We start from the raw sequence: 14,733 nt of genomic DNA, 5'->3' as shown, positions 1-14,733 counted from the left end.
TTTGTCAATAGGGTTGAGAGTGGCCAGCAAGATTGCCTACAGCCACAACACCCTGAATGTGCCCGATCTCATCTCATCTCGGATGCTGAGGAGGGTCGGGCCTGGTTAGTACCTGGAAGGGAGACAGCCTGGAAAAGCTTGTACCGCAGGCTTTTTTTAATATGTTGTTGGCGTAGACAACCTGTTTTATTTTTCTGCTTGTTTGCCGAGGTGACCATCTTGGAGTCTGTCAAGCGGGTTGAGAGTGGCCAGCAAGACTGCCTACGGCCACATCACCCTGAATGCACCCAATTTTGTCTGATCTTTGATGCTTAGCAGGGTTGGGCCTCTTTAGTTCCTGGATGGGAGACCGCCTGGGAATACCAGGTGCCGTAGGCAGTTTTTTAATATGTTGTTGGCGTCGACGACCTGTTTTATTTTTCTGCTTGTTTGCTGAGGTGACCATCTTGGCGTTTGTCAATAGGGTTGAGAGTGGCCAACAAGATTGCTTACAGCTACAGTACATCACCCTGAATGTGTCTGATCTCGTCTGATCTCAGATGCTGAGCAGGGTCGGGCCTGATTAGTACCTGGATGGGAGACCGCCTGGAAAAACCTTGTACCACAGGCTTTTTTTTAATATGTTGTTGGCGTCGACGACCTATTTTATTTCTCTGCTTGTTTGCCGAGGTGACCCTCTTGGCATTTGTCAAGAGGGTTGAGAGTGGCCAGCAAGATCGCCTAAGGCCACATCACCCTGAATGAGCCTGAGCTCATCTGATCTCAGATGCTGAACAGGGATGGGCCTGGTTAGTACCTGGATGGGAAACCGCCTGGGAATAAATGGTGCCGCAGGCTTTTTTCAATATGTTGTTGGCGTAGACGACCTGTTTTATTTTTCTGCTTGTTTGCTGAGGTGACCATCTTGGCGTTTGTCAAGAGGGTTGAGAGTGGCCAGAAGATCGCCTACAGCCACATCACCCTGAATGAGCCCGATCTCATCTGATCTTGGATGCTAAGCAGTGTCGGGCCTGGTTAGTACCTGGAAGGAAGACCGCCTCGGAATACCAGGTGCCGTAGTCTTTTTTTTAATATGTTGTTGGCATCAACGACCTGTTTTATTTTTCTGCTTGTTTGCCGAGGTGACCATCTTGGCATTTGTCAAGAGCGTTCAGAGTGGCCAGCAAGATCACCTACGGCCACATCTCCCTGAATGCGCCCAATCTCGTCTGATGTCGGATGCTAAGAAGGGCCAGGCCATGTTTGTACCTGGATGGGAGACCGTCTGGGAATACCAGGTGCCGTAGGCAGTTTTTTTATATGTTGTTGGCGTCGTCGACCTGTTTTATTTTTCTGCTTGTTTGCCAAGGTGACCATCTTGGCGTTTGTCAAGAGGGTTGAGAGATGGCCAGGAAGATCACCTACGGCCACATCACCCTGAATGCGCCCATTTAGTCTGATCTCGGATGCTAAGCAGGGTTGGGCCTGGCTAGTTCCTGGATGGGAGACCGCCTGGGAATACCAGGTGCCGTAGGCTTTTTTTTAATATGTTATTGGTGTCGACGACCTGTTTTTTTTCTGCTTATTTGCCGAGGTGACCATCTTGGCGTTTGTCAATAGGGTTGAGAGTGGCCAGCAAGATTGCCTAAGGCCACATCACTCTGAATTAGCCCGATCTCAACTGATCTCGGATGCTAAGTCGGGTCGGGCCTGGTTATTACCTGGATGGGAGACCACCTGGGAATACTAGGTGCCGTAGGCTTTTTTTTAATATGTTGTTGGTTTCGCCGACCTGTTTTATTTTTCTGCTTGTTTGCCGAGGTGTCCATCTTGGCGTTTGTCAAGAGGGTTGAGAGTGGCTAGCAATATCGCCAATGGCCACATCACCCTGTATGCGCCTGATATCATTCAGGCTGAGGCTAGTGTATACAGAGAGGCTAGGGGATAAAGTGAGGCTAGTGTATACAAAAGGCAAGCTGTGGTATACATAGACGCAAGTGTATAAAGAAATGCTAGTGTGTACTGAGAGACTGGGGTATACAGAGAGGCTAGTGTATACAGATTGGCTGGGTAATACAGAGATGCTATGGTATATAGAAAATGGCTGGGTTAAACAGAGAGCCTGGGGTATACCGAGAGACTAGTGTAAAAAAAAGACAGGCTAGTGCATATTGATGACAGGCACGTGTATACAGAAGACACACTGGGGCATACATAGAGGCTGGAGTATATAGAGAATATAGAGTATACAGAAAACAGGCTTGGGTATAGAGAGAGGCTAGTGTATACAACGAGAAGCTAGGGTATATAGAAGACAAGAGTATAAAGAGAGGCTAGTATATCAAGAGAGGCTAGTGTATACAGATGACTGGATAGTGTAAATAAATGACTGGCTAGTGAATAGAGAAAGGCTAGTGATAACAGAAGACAGTCTCGGGTATACAGTGAGGCTGGGGTATACAGAGAAGCTAGGTGGAAGCTAGTCAGGCTAGTGCATATAAAAGACAAGCTAGGGTATACAGAAGAACGGCTTGTGTATACAGAGAGGCTTGTGTATGCAGAGAGGCTGGGGTACACAGAGAGGCTGGGGTATACAAAGAGCTACAGAGAGGCTAGATTTACAGAGAGGTTAGGGTAGGTTTAGGGTATACAGAAAGGCTAGTGTATACAGAATACAACCAATGGCATGCAGAGTGGTTGGGGTACAGAGAGAGGCTAGTGTATGCAGACTTGTTAGTGTATACAGACAGACTAGCATATACAGAGAGGCTGATGTATACAGAGAGACAAAGACAAACAAGGGAATAGAGATAGGCTTTTACATATGGATGTATACAGAATTTCGGCTAGTGTATACAGATAGGCTATTGTATACAGAAGATAGACTGCGGTATAAAGTGAGACTGGAGTATACAGAGAAGCTAGGGTATACAGAAGGCAGGCTGGAGTATACAGAGAGGCTAGTGTATACACAGAGGCTGGGGTACACCGAGAGGCTAGTGTATACAGAGATGCTGGGGTACACAGAGAGGCTAGTGTGTACAGAAGACAAGACTTTATTGCTATTTTTAGATGTTAGATGTAAGATAGTTTTATTCTCTACATATAGTGGAATTTTAGACATTTTTTTTGGCTAAAACATTATTAAGATGCATTATTCGCATTATTCTAAAAATGACAGAGTGTACTCACATGACAGAGTTAAGTATTGCAGTAAGACAATATTGCTTTTGAGAAAAATGTATTATTAGTTTAGTTATTATTATACATAGCATTGTATTTTGATACATTATACATAGCAGACAAATAGGACAGTTCATATATCGCTTATATCGCAGAGAGTAAGTATTGCAGTTGACAAGAGGTCGGAAGCCTTAGTTGCAGTAGCTTCAAAATGACTGAGAAATCGTTGCATTACTCTAAATGTATAAGTTATCCCGGTAGCACTGAGAAGACTGATATTAGATGAGTGATCTTTGTAGTACATATTCCATTTCCTATTGCAGACAGATACCAGCTAAATGTGAGAATAGCAATAAAACGGTTCCCATCGGTAGCTAGAGATGATTGTATTAATCTTAATATGTGCAGCGTGTAAAGTAGCTATAAGATGGTTTTGTATTATCCTAAACGTAGCAGTAGACCTTATAAAGGTGAGTAGGTTTACCAGGATTTAGACATAGCAATCTCTATATTATATATCTAATAATATATTTAGAAAAATTACAAAAGATAATATTGAAACAGTATATACAGGTCGAGCTTAAGTGGAAATTACAAAAAATATCTAGCTTACCTTTACATTGTTCAAGCGAGTGTTGCAAAATAATACCAAGGCAGAATGTCGGAATAGCAATTAAATTAGATGTGTTGCTGTAAATCGAAATATCAGTATCGTCGTGACTAGGTTTCTATCATTTTTCAGGATCCTTACGTGCCATGTAGCGAGTATTCTTGGCAAAGGATGACATGGCGAACAGACGAATTGCATTAGAGATGTGAGATAGGTGAGACAGTTTACATTAGGATGTATGCTTGATGTGAATGTAAAATAGTTGAATTATGTTTTATCAATATAATCAGGACTTTTTTGCTTTCTTTTGCTGTTGCAACTTCAATTCAAGCACGTAAACAATCCCACGGCTTTTCTAACATTTTGATGCAGTTAAAAGAAAAGTGTTGTGAGTCTGATAATCAGTGTGACACTTAAGGTGGAGAAAAAGAAGTAATACACAAAATAGAGTCAAACAGTGGAAGAGTTTATTTTTTTATGCCATGATTGTTGATACTGATTGAGCAGTAAAACTGTTTACTAAAGATTTTTATTGTTAGCATACTTTCTATAAATGGCAGAGTGTAAGTTTGGCAGTTAGACAACATATCTTCTCTTTGAGAGCTGTATAATATAGGAGACAACATGACATTTAAATGGCTGAATAGGAGGAAGTATTGCAGTTCGCAGTTCAACGGTAAGAGATTGAAAGCTTAGTTGTATTAGCCTCAAAATTACTGAGAAAGAGTTGCATTCGTCTAAATTGAATGGATATGAAAGGATACCGCAGAGAAAGCTGATATTACACGGGTTGATCTTTGCATTACTAGTTTAATGTCAAGAAAAGTAATTCAACTGTTTACATCGGTAGCGAGAGACAGATGCATTACTCTTAATATGTGCAGCTGGTCACGTAGCACACAAGATGGTTTTGTGCGAATATTGCATACCGTAAAATTGATATGGATTTAAAATAGTTCCATTACTTTTCAGAAACAAATGGCAGGAAGAGGGCTTACAATGACTGTTGCCCTTTTCCATTTTTCAGAAAAATGTTCTAAAGAGACCTTATAAACCGGAACACAATCCCTTTCCTATTGCAAAGAGATACTAGCTTAATGTCAAGAAAAGCAATACAATATTAGTTGCACGTTAACTCTGAGATCATGATTATGTCACAGTTTAATTTGACAGGTCCTTTTCCACTGGTTATCATCTTAATGTAATATCAGTAATTGCTATCAGTAAATGTTAAAATTGTAAGACGGTTTACATTAGGATGTGGAATTGATATGGATGTAAAAGTGTTAAATCAATTTTCTGAAGCAATATGGCAGACAGACGGCTTACATGTGCTTTTCTCACATTTTGTAAGATGTGTTTTTCTCACATTTTGCTGCGGTTAAAATAAATGTTTTGTCACTGTGTTTTAACTGTGACAGTTAAGGTGGAGAAAAAGAAGTAATACAGAAAAGAGAGTCAAACAGTGGAAGTGTTTATTTTCTTATCTCATGACGGCCGATACTTGTTGAGCAATAAACTGTTTGATTAAGATAGTTATATTCTCTACATATATGCTTTTGAGAGAGTTGTATAATATAGGCGTCCAATAGGATATTTAATTGGCTTAATATTGCAGGGAGGAAGTATCGCTGTTCAACGGTAAGAGATTGAAAGCTTAGTTGCATTAGCTTCAAAATGGCTGATAAATAGTTGCGTCAGTCTAAATTTAAAGGCTATGCCGGTACCACTGACAAAGTGGATATTAGATGAGTTAATCTTTGCAGTACACAATATTATTATTATTATTATTGTTACAATCTTAGTGCAAAGAGAAAAGCAATAAAACTGTTTACAGGGGGCCTGGCCTGGACATGGCGGAGTGAGGATGTGTGTTTCCCAAGCTCCCGTTCTCCTCCCAGCTATCGGAGCCTACTATGATCCTCACACCCATTGCCTGATCGCGGCATGTCTACGAGGAAGCAGAAAACAAAGGGAAAGTCCAGGCAGGCTAGACCGCGGGAGTCCGGCGGGCCGATCACGCAGTTTCTAACACAGCCCCGGCTGACTCCCACTACCCCTAAGATGGCGGCCGCACGTGCGGAGGGAGAGGAGACACTGGAGAGCGGCCCGTCTGCTTCACTTGGCTCGGACTCGCTCTCAGACATTCCTCCTGCCTTGCAATTGAGCTCCGCACCCCTTCTAATGTCCACTGCGGGAACCGAGGGGAACGCGGAGTTGTGGGCGCTTCTCAGAGCCCTCCCTACCCGGACGGATATCGAATCCCTTATCGGCTGCCTGCAGACACAACACCGCAAAGAGCTACAGGAGGTGAGAGGCGAACTGAGCTCCCTCACAGAGCACTTGGCGGCGGGGGAGAACTCGGCGGCGGATTTGGAATCCAGGGTTTGTGCGCTGGAGAGACTCCAGGATGCCCACATTGATGCCGCTACCCTGCTTCTGCTCCATCAAGAAGAAATGGAAGACAGGAGCGGATCTCCCGGAGGCGACCGGATCAGAAGACCTGGCTGTTATGGCCACTGCCATCTTCCGCATGCTGCCGGGCTCACCGCTCCTGCAGACCCTGGAATTTGACAGGATTCACAGGGCGCTGGGGCCAAAATCGCAGGACATCAATAGGCCGCAGGATGTTATCTGCCGCCTTCATCACTACTCCAACAAGGAACTGATGCTACGCAGAGCATGGAAAGCTGGAGATGTGGATTTTGATGGGGCATCTGTTAAAATTCTGCCCGATGTCTCCAGAGCTACCCTACAGAGAAGAGCCATGCTCCGCCCTGTGCTGGAGGCTGCCCGCCGGAGGGGGGTCACCTACCGCTGGGGTTACCCCCTAGCGGTGATTTTCAAGAAAGATCAGCGGCCATTCCACCTCTGCTCCCCAGGAGATCTCCCGGCTCTTTTCGCATTTTTGGACGCTGGCTGATGTTTCGCCCTCCGCCGGGGGGAGATCCGGGCAATAGTCCTCATGGAGGTTGGCTCCGCCGAGACCCCAGAGATGTCGCCGCGGATTCCGAGCGACCACGCCGGAGGGGGCACGTGAGTTATGAGTTGAGCCTCAAGCACTTTGACAACTTGCATTCTGGTATGCTGCTGATCTCTGCCCTGTCTTGCTCTACCCCTCTGGGTCCGGAGAGGAGACCCTCTTTGCTTTGCCACTGGACTGGTGATGGCGGCGAGGTGCTGCGATGGGGGGGCTAAGGTGTTTATTTACTTGTTCACCCAGGGAGTCCTGGGGGACCTGGTGGGGGTTTATAATGCTCCGGTATGTGGAGCCTGCTGACTTGGGATGGCTTGCTGGGAGGGTGGGTTATCCCCCCTTTCCGCCCATCCCCCCTTTGTTCCATGGATTGCCCCGCGGGGCCCCCCCTAACTGTGGGATGTTGCCCCTCCCGCCTCCGACGCCTCGGGGGGTCTGCCGGGCTGAATCTGACTGAGACGACGCTCCGGATACTGGATCTGTTGCTGTACTGAGGGGGTCGGGGGGTTGCCCCGACTTTGTGTCTGTTTTTGCGGGGTGCCCGGGTGGGGGGTTCCTCCTCCCCTGCCTTGGGGGGGGCTGCCCTCCCAGGGTGGTGGGCACCACCATTTGTGGTCCCCCCTCCTCCTTCCGGGTGGGGGACAGGGATACTTTGGTAGAGGTGCCCCCCTGGTCACCTGGTTGTTAAAGATACATGCCTAATGTTATAATGTTTTCCTATATGTTTTATCTCTGTTTTACATAAGTTTCTGCTGGGTTCTAGTTCTACATGTTTATATACCTGGAGCTTGCCGGATGCTGCTACATGTATGGTCTGCTACGTACCCCCTTACTGTGGGGGCAAGATTGGTTGTTTCTGGGGCGTAGGACTCGGGGCGGAATGGGCGGCTTCTGACGTTTACCCTCCCCCCCTTGCCACCCCATATTGGGGGGACGGGATGGGGGGAACATACGGATACTAGCAACCCATGCCCGTACAGCTCCAAAGGTTCCGAGGGGTAGGGAGGAGTCGGGGGCTCCCCTCCTTGGCTGCTCCAGGTCGCTTCCCCGCATAGGCCAGCACACTCCCCGCCACTCCTGGTAGAGGTGTGCCAAACAAGCATTTTGCTTGTCTTTAGTTTCTACCCTTCCCTTATCCCCCGTTGTTCAGACCCTACCTTCCAACACCTCTCCTGGCAGCATTTTTGATTTTGGGCTTAGGGGGACACCCTGCTGTGAGGATAGTGGGTGCCCCCATTGGCGGTTAAGCTTGACTCAGCCCCACTGCCTCTTCCCCCCCCCACTCTTAACCCCCTCCTTTTTTTTTCTTTCTGGTTGAGGATGGACAGCCTAACACTATACTCCTTAAATGCGAAAGGTCTTAACACTCCAGAGAAACGCTGTATGTTGATACACGACTTAAAAAGGGCAAAAATTGATATAGCCTATATCCAGGAAACTCACTTTAAAGACATCTACACATCAAGAAAAGAGTGGAAAACCGCCTCCTCTAGACCCTCCTTCTGTGGACTAGCCCCTGCTGTGTGAGTTTTACAGGCCTGACTGCCCTTCGTGGGCTTAAAGTTTCGGTGAGTGGGGAGCTGAGGGGGTGAGCACGGAAGTCCCCTGAATTATATGTATTTGAGCACCAGTCACCTTAATCTGCACCTACTTGAAGATTTTGAGGATACATACCTCCTTTTTGTTTTCGGACTGCACGCTTTAGGATTCTATTTGGTTCATATATGAATTTTTTTGATGGACTTTATGTATTAATGTACCCTTCTTGGTTTATCTTCATTCATTTTTTATGTTTATATTGTGTTGTTTTTTTTCACTTGTTATATTAATACTTAGCACTTTATGTGATCAATCATTACACATACCTTGCACTTTTTGCACGTTTTTATATCCTTTGCACCCCTGCGGTTTTTAGCACCTTATGGTATACTATAGCACTTTACGGGTTTAGTGCATGTGTATGTGTGTATATACATATATATATGTGTGTGTATACATATATATATTTTTTCAGCACCTAATAGGGTTGCATAGACACATTTTATTAATATTTTGTTGTTTCTATATATATATATATTTTTTGTTGCTGTGATCAACCTGTTTATTTGGCACATGGCTATATAAGTTGTAATTACTGGTTTATACATGCACCTTATGGGTGTGGTATGATATTTATACTTTGTGACACTCCTAGCATACTATAGATAGTAGTGTATACCACAATCAGTACTAAATTGTATTATTTATTAGTGGGGTATATTATATTGTCTTGCCTGTCATTTGCTCTGCCTACTCCTTTTTCCTGCATTCAATCAGTGGATGGTGGGGTTTCTCATCACCAATAATTATTGTGTTTTCTTAGGTGGTTAGTGCTGTATGTGTATTTAACTTTACACATATATGCACACACCTCTCTTTAGCTATTACCGGTAGCGCCTGGCCCCTTCTAAATATTTTTCTTTGTTATTCGCTATTACTTGCGTTTCCTTTCTAGGATTGCGAGGTATAGGGGTGGCGACACGGTTTCAGTGCTCTGTTGGTTTGTGCCATTTTTTTGCTAGTACCTCTATAGCGCGGTTTGGTTCTGTGTGACCTGTGTTTATTATTAAGGTATTGAATTTGATCCACATCGCGAACCAGACTCCCACCCCTTCCGTTTTCTTAAATACAGATGCAGAAAAAGCCTTTAACAGGGTTAACTGGATGTATATGTTCACTGTCCTCCGACATATAGGCTTAGGTGAGAAAATGATTAGGTAGATAGCCCAATTATATGCTGCCCCGACGGCACAGATTAAAGTGAATGGGATTCTGTCGGAGCCCCTGCTAATTAAAAATGGAACCAGGCAGGGCTGCCCATTGTCACCCCTTCTTTTTGCCCTTTCCTTAGAACCCTTTCTATGTAAAGTTAGGAATAACCCCGATATCCAAGGCATTGTTGCGGGTGATGCCCAATTCAAGGTCTCTGCATATGCGGACGACTTGATGTTTTCCCTCTCCAATCCAGCGATATCCCTCCCGAATCTCCTCCGGGAATTCAAGGAATACGGGCAGGTCTCTAATCTAAAAATTAACTACACTAAATCGGAGGCCATGGGGGTAGCACTGCCGCAAGCGACCATGCGAGGGCTTCGTTCCAGCTTTAATATTAAATGGACATCCACGGCTCTGTCGTACCTGGGGACTTTTGTCCCTGCAAATCTAAATCACATCTTTAAACTTAATTTCCCTCCCCTGCTGGCCAGAACCAGGACCCTATTAGAATCCTGGAATAAGGGCCTTCACTCCTGGTTTGGCAGGTGTAATATTCTTAAGATGTGCATCTTGCCCAAATTTTTATATTTGCTGCAAGCACTTCCTATTTTGGTCCCTACGATGTTTTTTAGACAGGTACACGGTCTGTTCACTGGCTTTATCTGGGCACATAGAAAACCGAGACTAGCCCGGACTTTACTCTCCATGCCCAAGCTCCACGGCGGCCTCGCTGTTCCGGATGTAAAGAAATACTATCAAGCGGTGCATCTCGGTAGAATTATAGACTGGTGCCGACACCAAGATCTGAAGCTGTGGATCCGTCTGGAACAAGCCCAGATGCAGGTGCCGCTGGCTGCCTGGTGTTATAAGCATCTCCCAGCCCACATGAAGAGACATCCCCTGATAGGGACGACACTCCGGATGGGGTCACAGATTTACTCAAAAGAGTCATTATCCACACCTAATTCTCTGCTATATCCTATTATAGGGAACCCGCAATTCTCTCCAGGGCTGGATCCCCAACTTCTGAAGGCCATGTCCAGTAGCAAGTGCACACAATCACGACACTTCCGGACGAATGGGGACTGGCCGTCCATAGAGAGGCCCTGTAACACATCGGGACCCTATAAACTAGCTTTTTGGACTGCTGTCCAACTTAGACACTTTCTTCAAGCTCTCCAATCCCCCCTCCAATTTGACGAACCGTTGACCGCCTTTGAGGAATACTGCTCTGGTAACGGGGCGCTTCTGAGAACGCTGTCCACAATGTACAATGTACTTCTTGTCATACCCCTGGACGATGCTCATTTGACCTTCCTGACAAAATAAGAGAGGGAATTGAACTGTACGTTTACTCCGAGCCAGACTCAAAGTATTGTAACATTAGCCCTAAAGTCTACCATCTGTACAAACATACAGGAAACTAACTACAAACTTCTGACGAGATGGTACTTAACCCCTCAGGCTCTACATTCCTTCTATCCCAACACCTCTGCGCTTTGCTGGAGATGCGGACAAGAACAGGGCACATTGTTACATATATTTTGGTCATGTTCGAAGTTGTCTCACTTTTGGTCCACAGTCAGGACCGTTACTCAAAAATTTACAGAGTACGATGTCCCCAACGACCCGGCCTTCTTCATCCTGCACGTAAATACCATGTCCGCTAAAAAGTACAAAATCCATTCCATGTCACCTAGTAAATGCAGCTAGAGCATGTATACTGCTCCACTGGAAAAAGCCAGGCCCCTCCATCGGTGGCGTCCTGGATTCGTAGGGTGGAGGACGTTAGTAAACTGGAAGACCTGGTGCTTACGGGGAGGCAACAGCAGGAAAAATTTAGGAAAACATGGGCGCTCTGGCACCAGTTCATATTCTCATCCGAAGGAGTATCCTTGAGGACCTTGTAATATGATCGGCATTATAGACTACATATAGGTTAGGGCAGTCCTGAATCAACCAGAATCCCCTCCAGCCCCCCTTTCCCCCCCCCTCTCCTTCTCCCCTCACCTTCCCCCTTCAGTGTCCCTTTCCCCCACCCCCGATGGCCTCTGCCCTTGGTTCTGGGCTTTTGCCGGGGTATTGAGGTTCTGACGAGAGCAGGAGATGAGGGAAATGAACGGACTTAGGCTCTTGAATACACTTCTGGCTTCTTAATGAAGATTTTATGCTTAGATAAAGCGGTAATCCCCAGATGGCAGATTGACTTAGGTCTTTCATAGAGTTATAATTGGTATGCCATGTAAAGTGTACACTGTATACCTACCTCTCCCTTGCTCTCGGTAATATGTTTACTATGTACTCCCCTTTTCCTCGCTCCCCCTTATGTATCCCACTTCTATGTTCTACGATATGTCCATGCCCATGTTGGGCATTGTTTGAAATTAATAAAAATTTATATTTGAAAAAAAAAACCAACCTGTTTACATCGTTGGTGAGCGATAGTTGATTACTCTTAATATGTGCAGCATGTCTGGTAGCAAAAAGATGGTTTTGTGCGAATTTTGCATTACCGTACAATTAGCGGTATACCTCATCGAAGTGAATAGAATTAACCGGATTTTGAGATAGAACTTTCTATTATCTAATAATAAATAAAGCAAAATAAGTCAGGATGAGTGATCGTTATATTAGCCATTCCGTTTCATATATTGGTGCGATTACCAGCTATATATCAGAATAACATTAAAACTGTTTACATCAGTAGAGAGAGATAGTTGCAATAGTTGTTAATATATGCAGATTATTTTGTGGGGATGTTTCATTATCTTAAAATTAGCTGTAGACATTATAACAGTGAATACATTTAATCGGATTTAGACATTGTAATCTCTATAATCTAATAATAAATATAGCAAAATAAGTCAGGAAAATATTTACACAGTATTTATAGGTCGACATAAAGTAAAAATACACAAAAGGGATCAAAGGATAGTTGCAAACTAATACCCTAATTAAGGCATAATGTCGGAATTGCAATGACAGAGAGTAGGTTTACTGCATGGTTGCTGCATAAAACGAAATATGAGCATTGACGTGACTATGTTTCTATAATTTTAGAGGATTAAAATTATTATTAAAATCGTGTAGTGGGTATAATCTAAATATAGAATAAGGATGAGAAAGCATAATCAGAGTATGACATGACTATGAGACAAACTCCATTAGAGATGTGAACTAACTTTGGTTACTTACAGATAACCATTAATACAGTCACCGGGCTTAACACAACAGCGTGTAAACTAGGCAGTTAAAAGGCACACATTATAAAAATGAAAACTGAATTAATCGAATCAGATAAGTTAAGTCTGAGATTTCTGATATCAGCTAAATGTGACTAATGTTCCATTACGTGATCCATTTCTAATGGACAGCATAATGTGATATCAGTAAATGTTAAGATGTAACATTAGGTTGTAAAATAGTTCCATTCATTTTCTGAAGCATATGGCATTAAAACGGCTTGTAAGCTGTTGTCCTTTTCCACTGGTTATCAGTACAATATAATATATATATATATATATATATATATATCAGTAACCCTGAACGTTAATAGAGAGATGTTTTACTTTAGGATGTATGCCTGATGTGCAAGAGCCGATCCTTTCTGTATATCGCAGATTGTCTCCTGTAATCACTAGCCCGCCTTCTATATACACTAGCCTCTCTGTGTACACCAGCCTGTGTTCTCTCCATACACGACTCCGAAATAGTCATGTATGTACTGGCCTGTGTATGTACTGGCCTGTACATGTACTAGCCTTCTGTACCCACTAGCCTGTCTGTTTACACTGACCTGTGTTCTGTACACACTATCCTCTCTGTATACACTACCCAGGCTTCTGTATACACAGTCTGCTTTGCTCTGTCTCTCTTGACTCTGTATACACACCAAACTCTCTATATACAGTAACATCACTGTATATACTAGCCTCTCTATAATCTAGCCTCTCTGCATACCCCAGCTTCACTGTTTACTCTAGCCTCTCTGTATACCAAAGCGTCTCTGCATACACTAGTCTCTCTGTATTCCCCTGCCTCTCTCTGTAGTTTCTCTTTAAAAAAAGCCTTTCTATATCCCCCAACCTCTCTATATACACTAGCAACTTTGTATACACTAGCCTCCCTGTATATACTAGCATTTCTATATCCACCAGCCTATCTGTATTCACGTGCCTCTCTGTATACCCTCATACTGCCTTCTGTATAAACAAGCCTGTCTTCTATATACACTAACTTATCTTCAGAATAGCCTAGCCTTTCTGTATATCCAAGCCTGTGTTCTGTATGCCTGTATGCATGTGTCCTGTTATCACTAGCCTTCCTTCTATACACACTAGCCTCTCTGTAAACACCAGCCTGTTTTCTCCATACACGACTCCGATATACACTAGCCTGTCTTCTGTATGCGCTAACCTATCTTCTGTATACATTAGTTTCTCTGTATACCTTATAATCTTTGTATACACTATCTTTCTGTATACCTGTCATGGTCGTTCCCGGAATCCAGTGACTCATGGAAGGCCTGCCCACGTTATCCCCTCGTTGAGAGCTAATAGGTATCCATGGGCGCGCGTTGGCGTGAACGGACGCACGCGGGTGCGTGTAGGCACGAACGGGCGCACGCGGGTGCGCGATGTTGCGAACGAGCGCACGCGGGTGTGCGAGGGCACGAACGGGCGCACGTGGGTGTGCGGGGTCACGAACGGCTTCACGGTTTCACACGGGCGCGCACAGACACGTCGTGCGACCGTTCTTGGCGCCCGAAGGGCTACTTAAGGAACCTGTTACAGTGCCTCAGTGCTGTCCAGTCTACAGCGTTCCGGTTACCTTGTCTCCTGATTACCTGATTACTTGTGATACTTGCTACCCGGCCTGTTCCTGACTACGTCTGCTTGCTGCCAGCCTCTGACCTCCGGACCGCCTGACCACGCTTCTGCCTCTTCCCTGTGTACCGTTGATGCCCGCCTGCTACCGACCCGGCTTGTACCTTGACCTTCGCTACTGCCTACCAGCTGTTCCTGCCTGCTTACCTGTGTCTGCTGTGGCCCGCTGCTTGCCTACCAGTTGTTCCGGCCTGCCTACCTGTGCCTACTGCTGTCTGCTGCCAGCCCTCCAGCTGTTCCAGCCTCTTCACCTGTGCCTGCGGTTACCTACTGCCAGGATCCAGTTCCTCACCAGCTTGGCACTTGTGCCCTCTGAACTCTTGAGTCCCTGTCCCCACTTCCAG

At 45.0% G+C, this 14,733-nt stretch overlaps 5 pseudogenes; all 5 read left to right on the top strand.

The window, feature by feature from the left end:
- The first annotated feature begins 259 nt into the window (after positions 1-259).
- LOC143990869 (5S ribosomal RNA) lies at positions 260-378 on the top strand (annotated as a pseudogene).
- Positions 379-943: 565 nt separating this feature from the next.
- LOC143990806 (5S ribosomal RNA) lies at positions 944-1,062 on the top strand (annotated as a pseudogene).
- Positions 1,063-1,170: 108 nt separating this feature from the next.
- On the top strand, positions 1,171-1,289 carry LOC143990922 (5S ribosomal RNA; annotated as a pseudogene).
- A 109-nt stretch (positions 1,290-1,398) lies between these two features.
- LOC143990813 (5S ribosomal RNA) lies at positions 1,399-1,516 on the top strand (annotated as a pseudogene).
- A 106-nt stretch (positions 1,517-1,622) lies between these two features.
- LOC143990874 (5S ribosomal RNA) lies at positions 1,623-1,741 on the top strand (annotated as a pseudogene).
- Positions 1,742-14,733: the final 12,992 nt, after the last annotated feature.

The sequence above is a fragment of the Lithobates pipiens genome, unplaced genomic scaffold (genome assembly GCF_037356315.1).
Source record: "Lithobates pipiens isolate NorthernLeopardFrog02 unplaced genomic scaffold, aLitPip1_a1.2 Scaffold_18, whole genome shotgun sequence".
Taxonomy (NCBI): domain Eukaryota; kingdom Metazoa; phylum Chordata; class Amphibia; order Anura; family Ranidae; genus Lithobates; species Lithobates pipiens.
The sequence above is the reverse complement of the archived record's forward strand: the minus strand, read 5'-3'. Positions and strand labels throughout refer to the sequence as shown.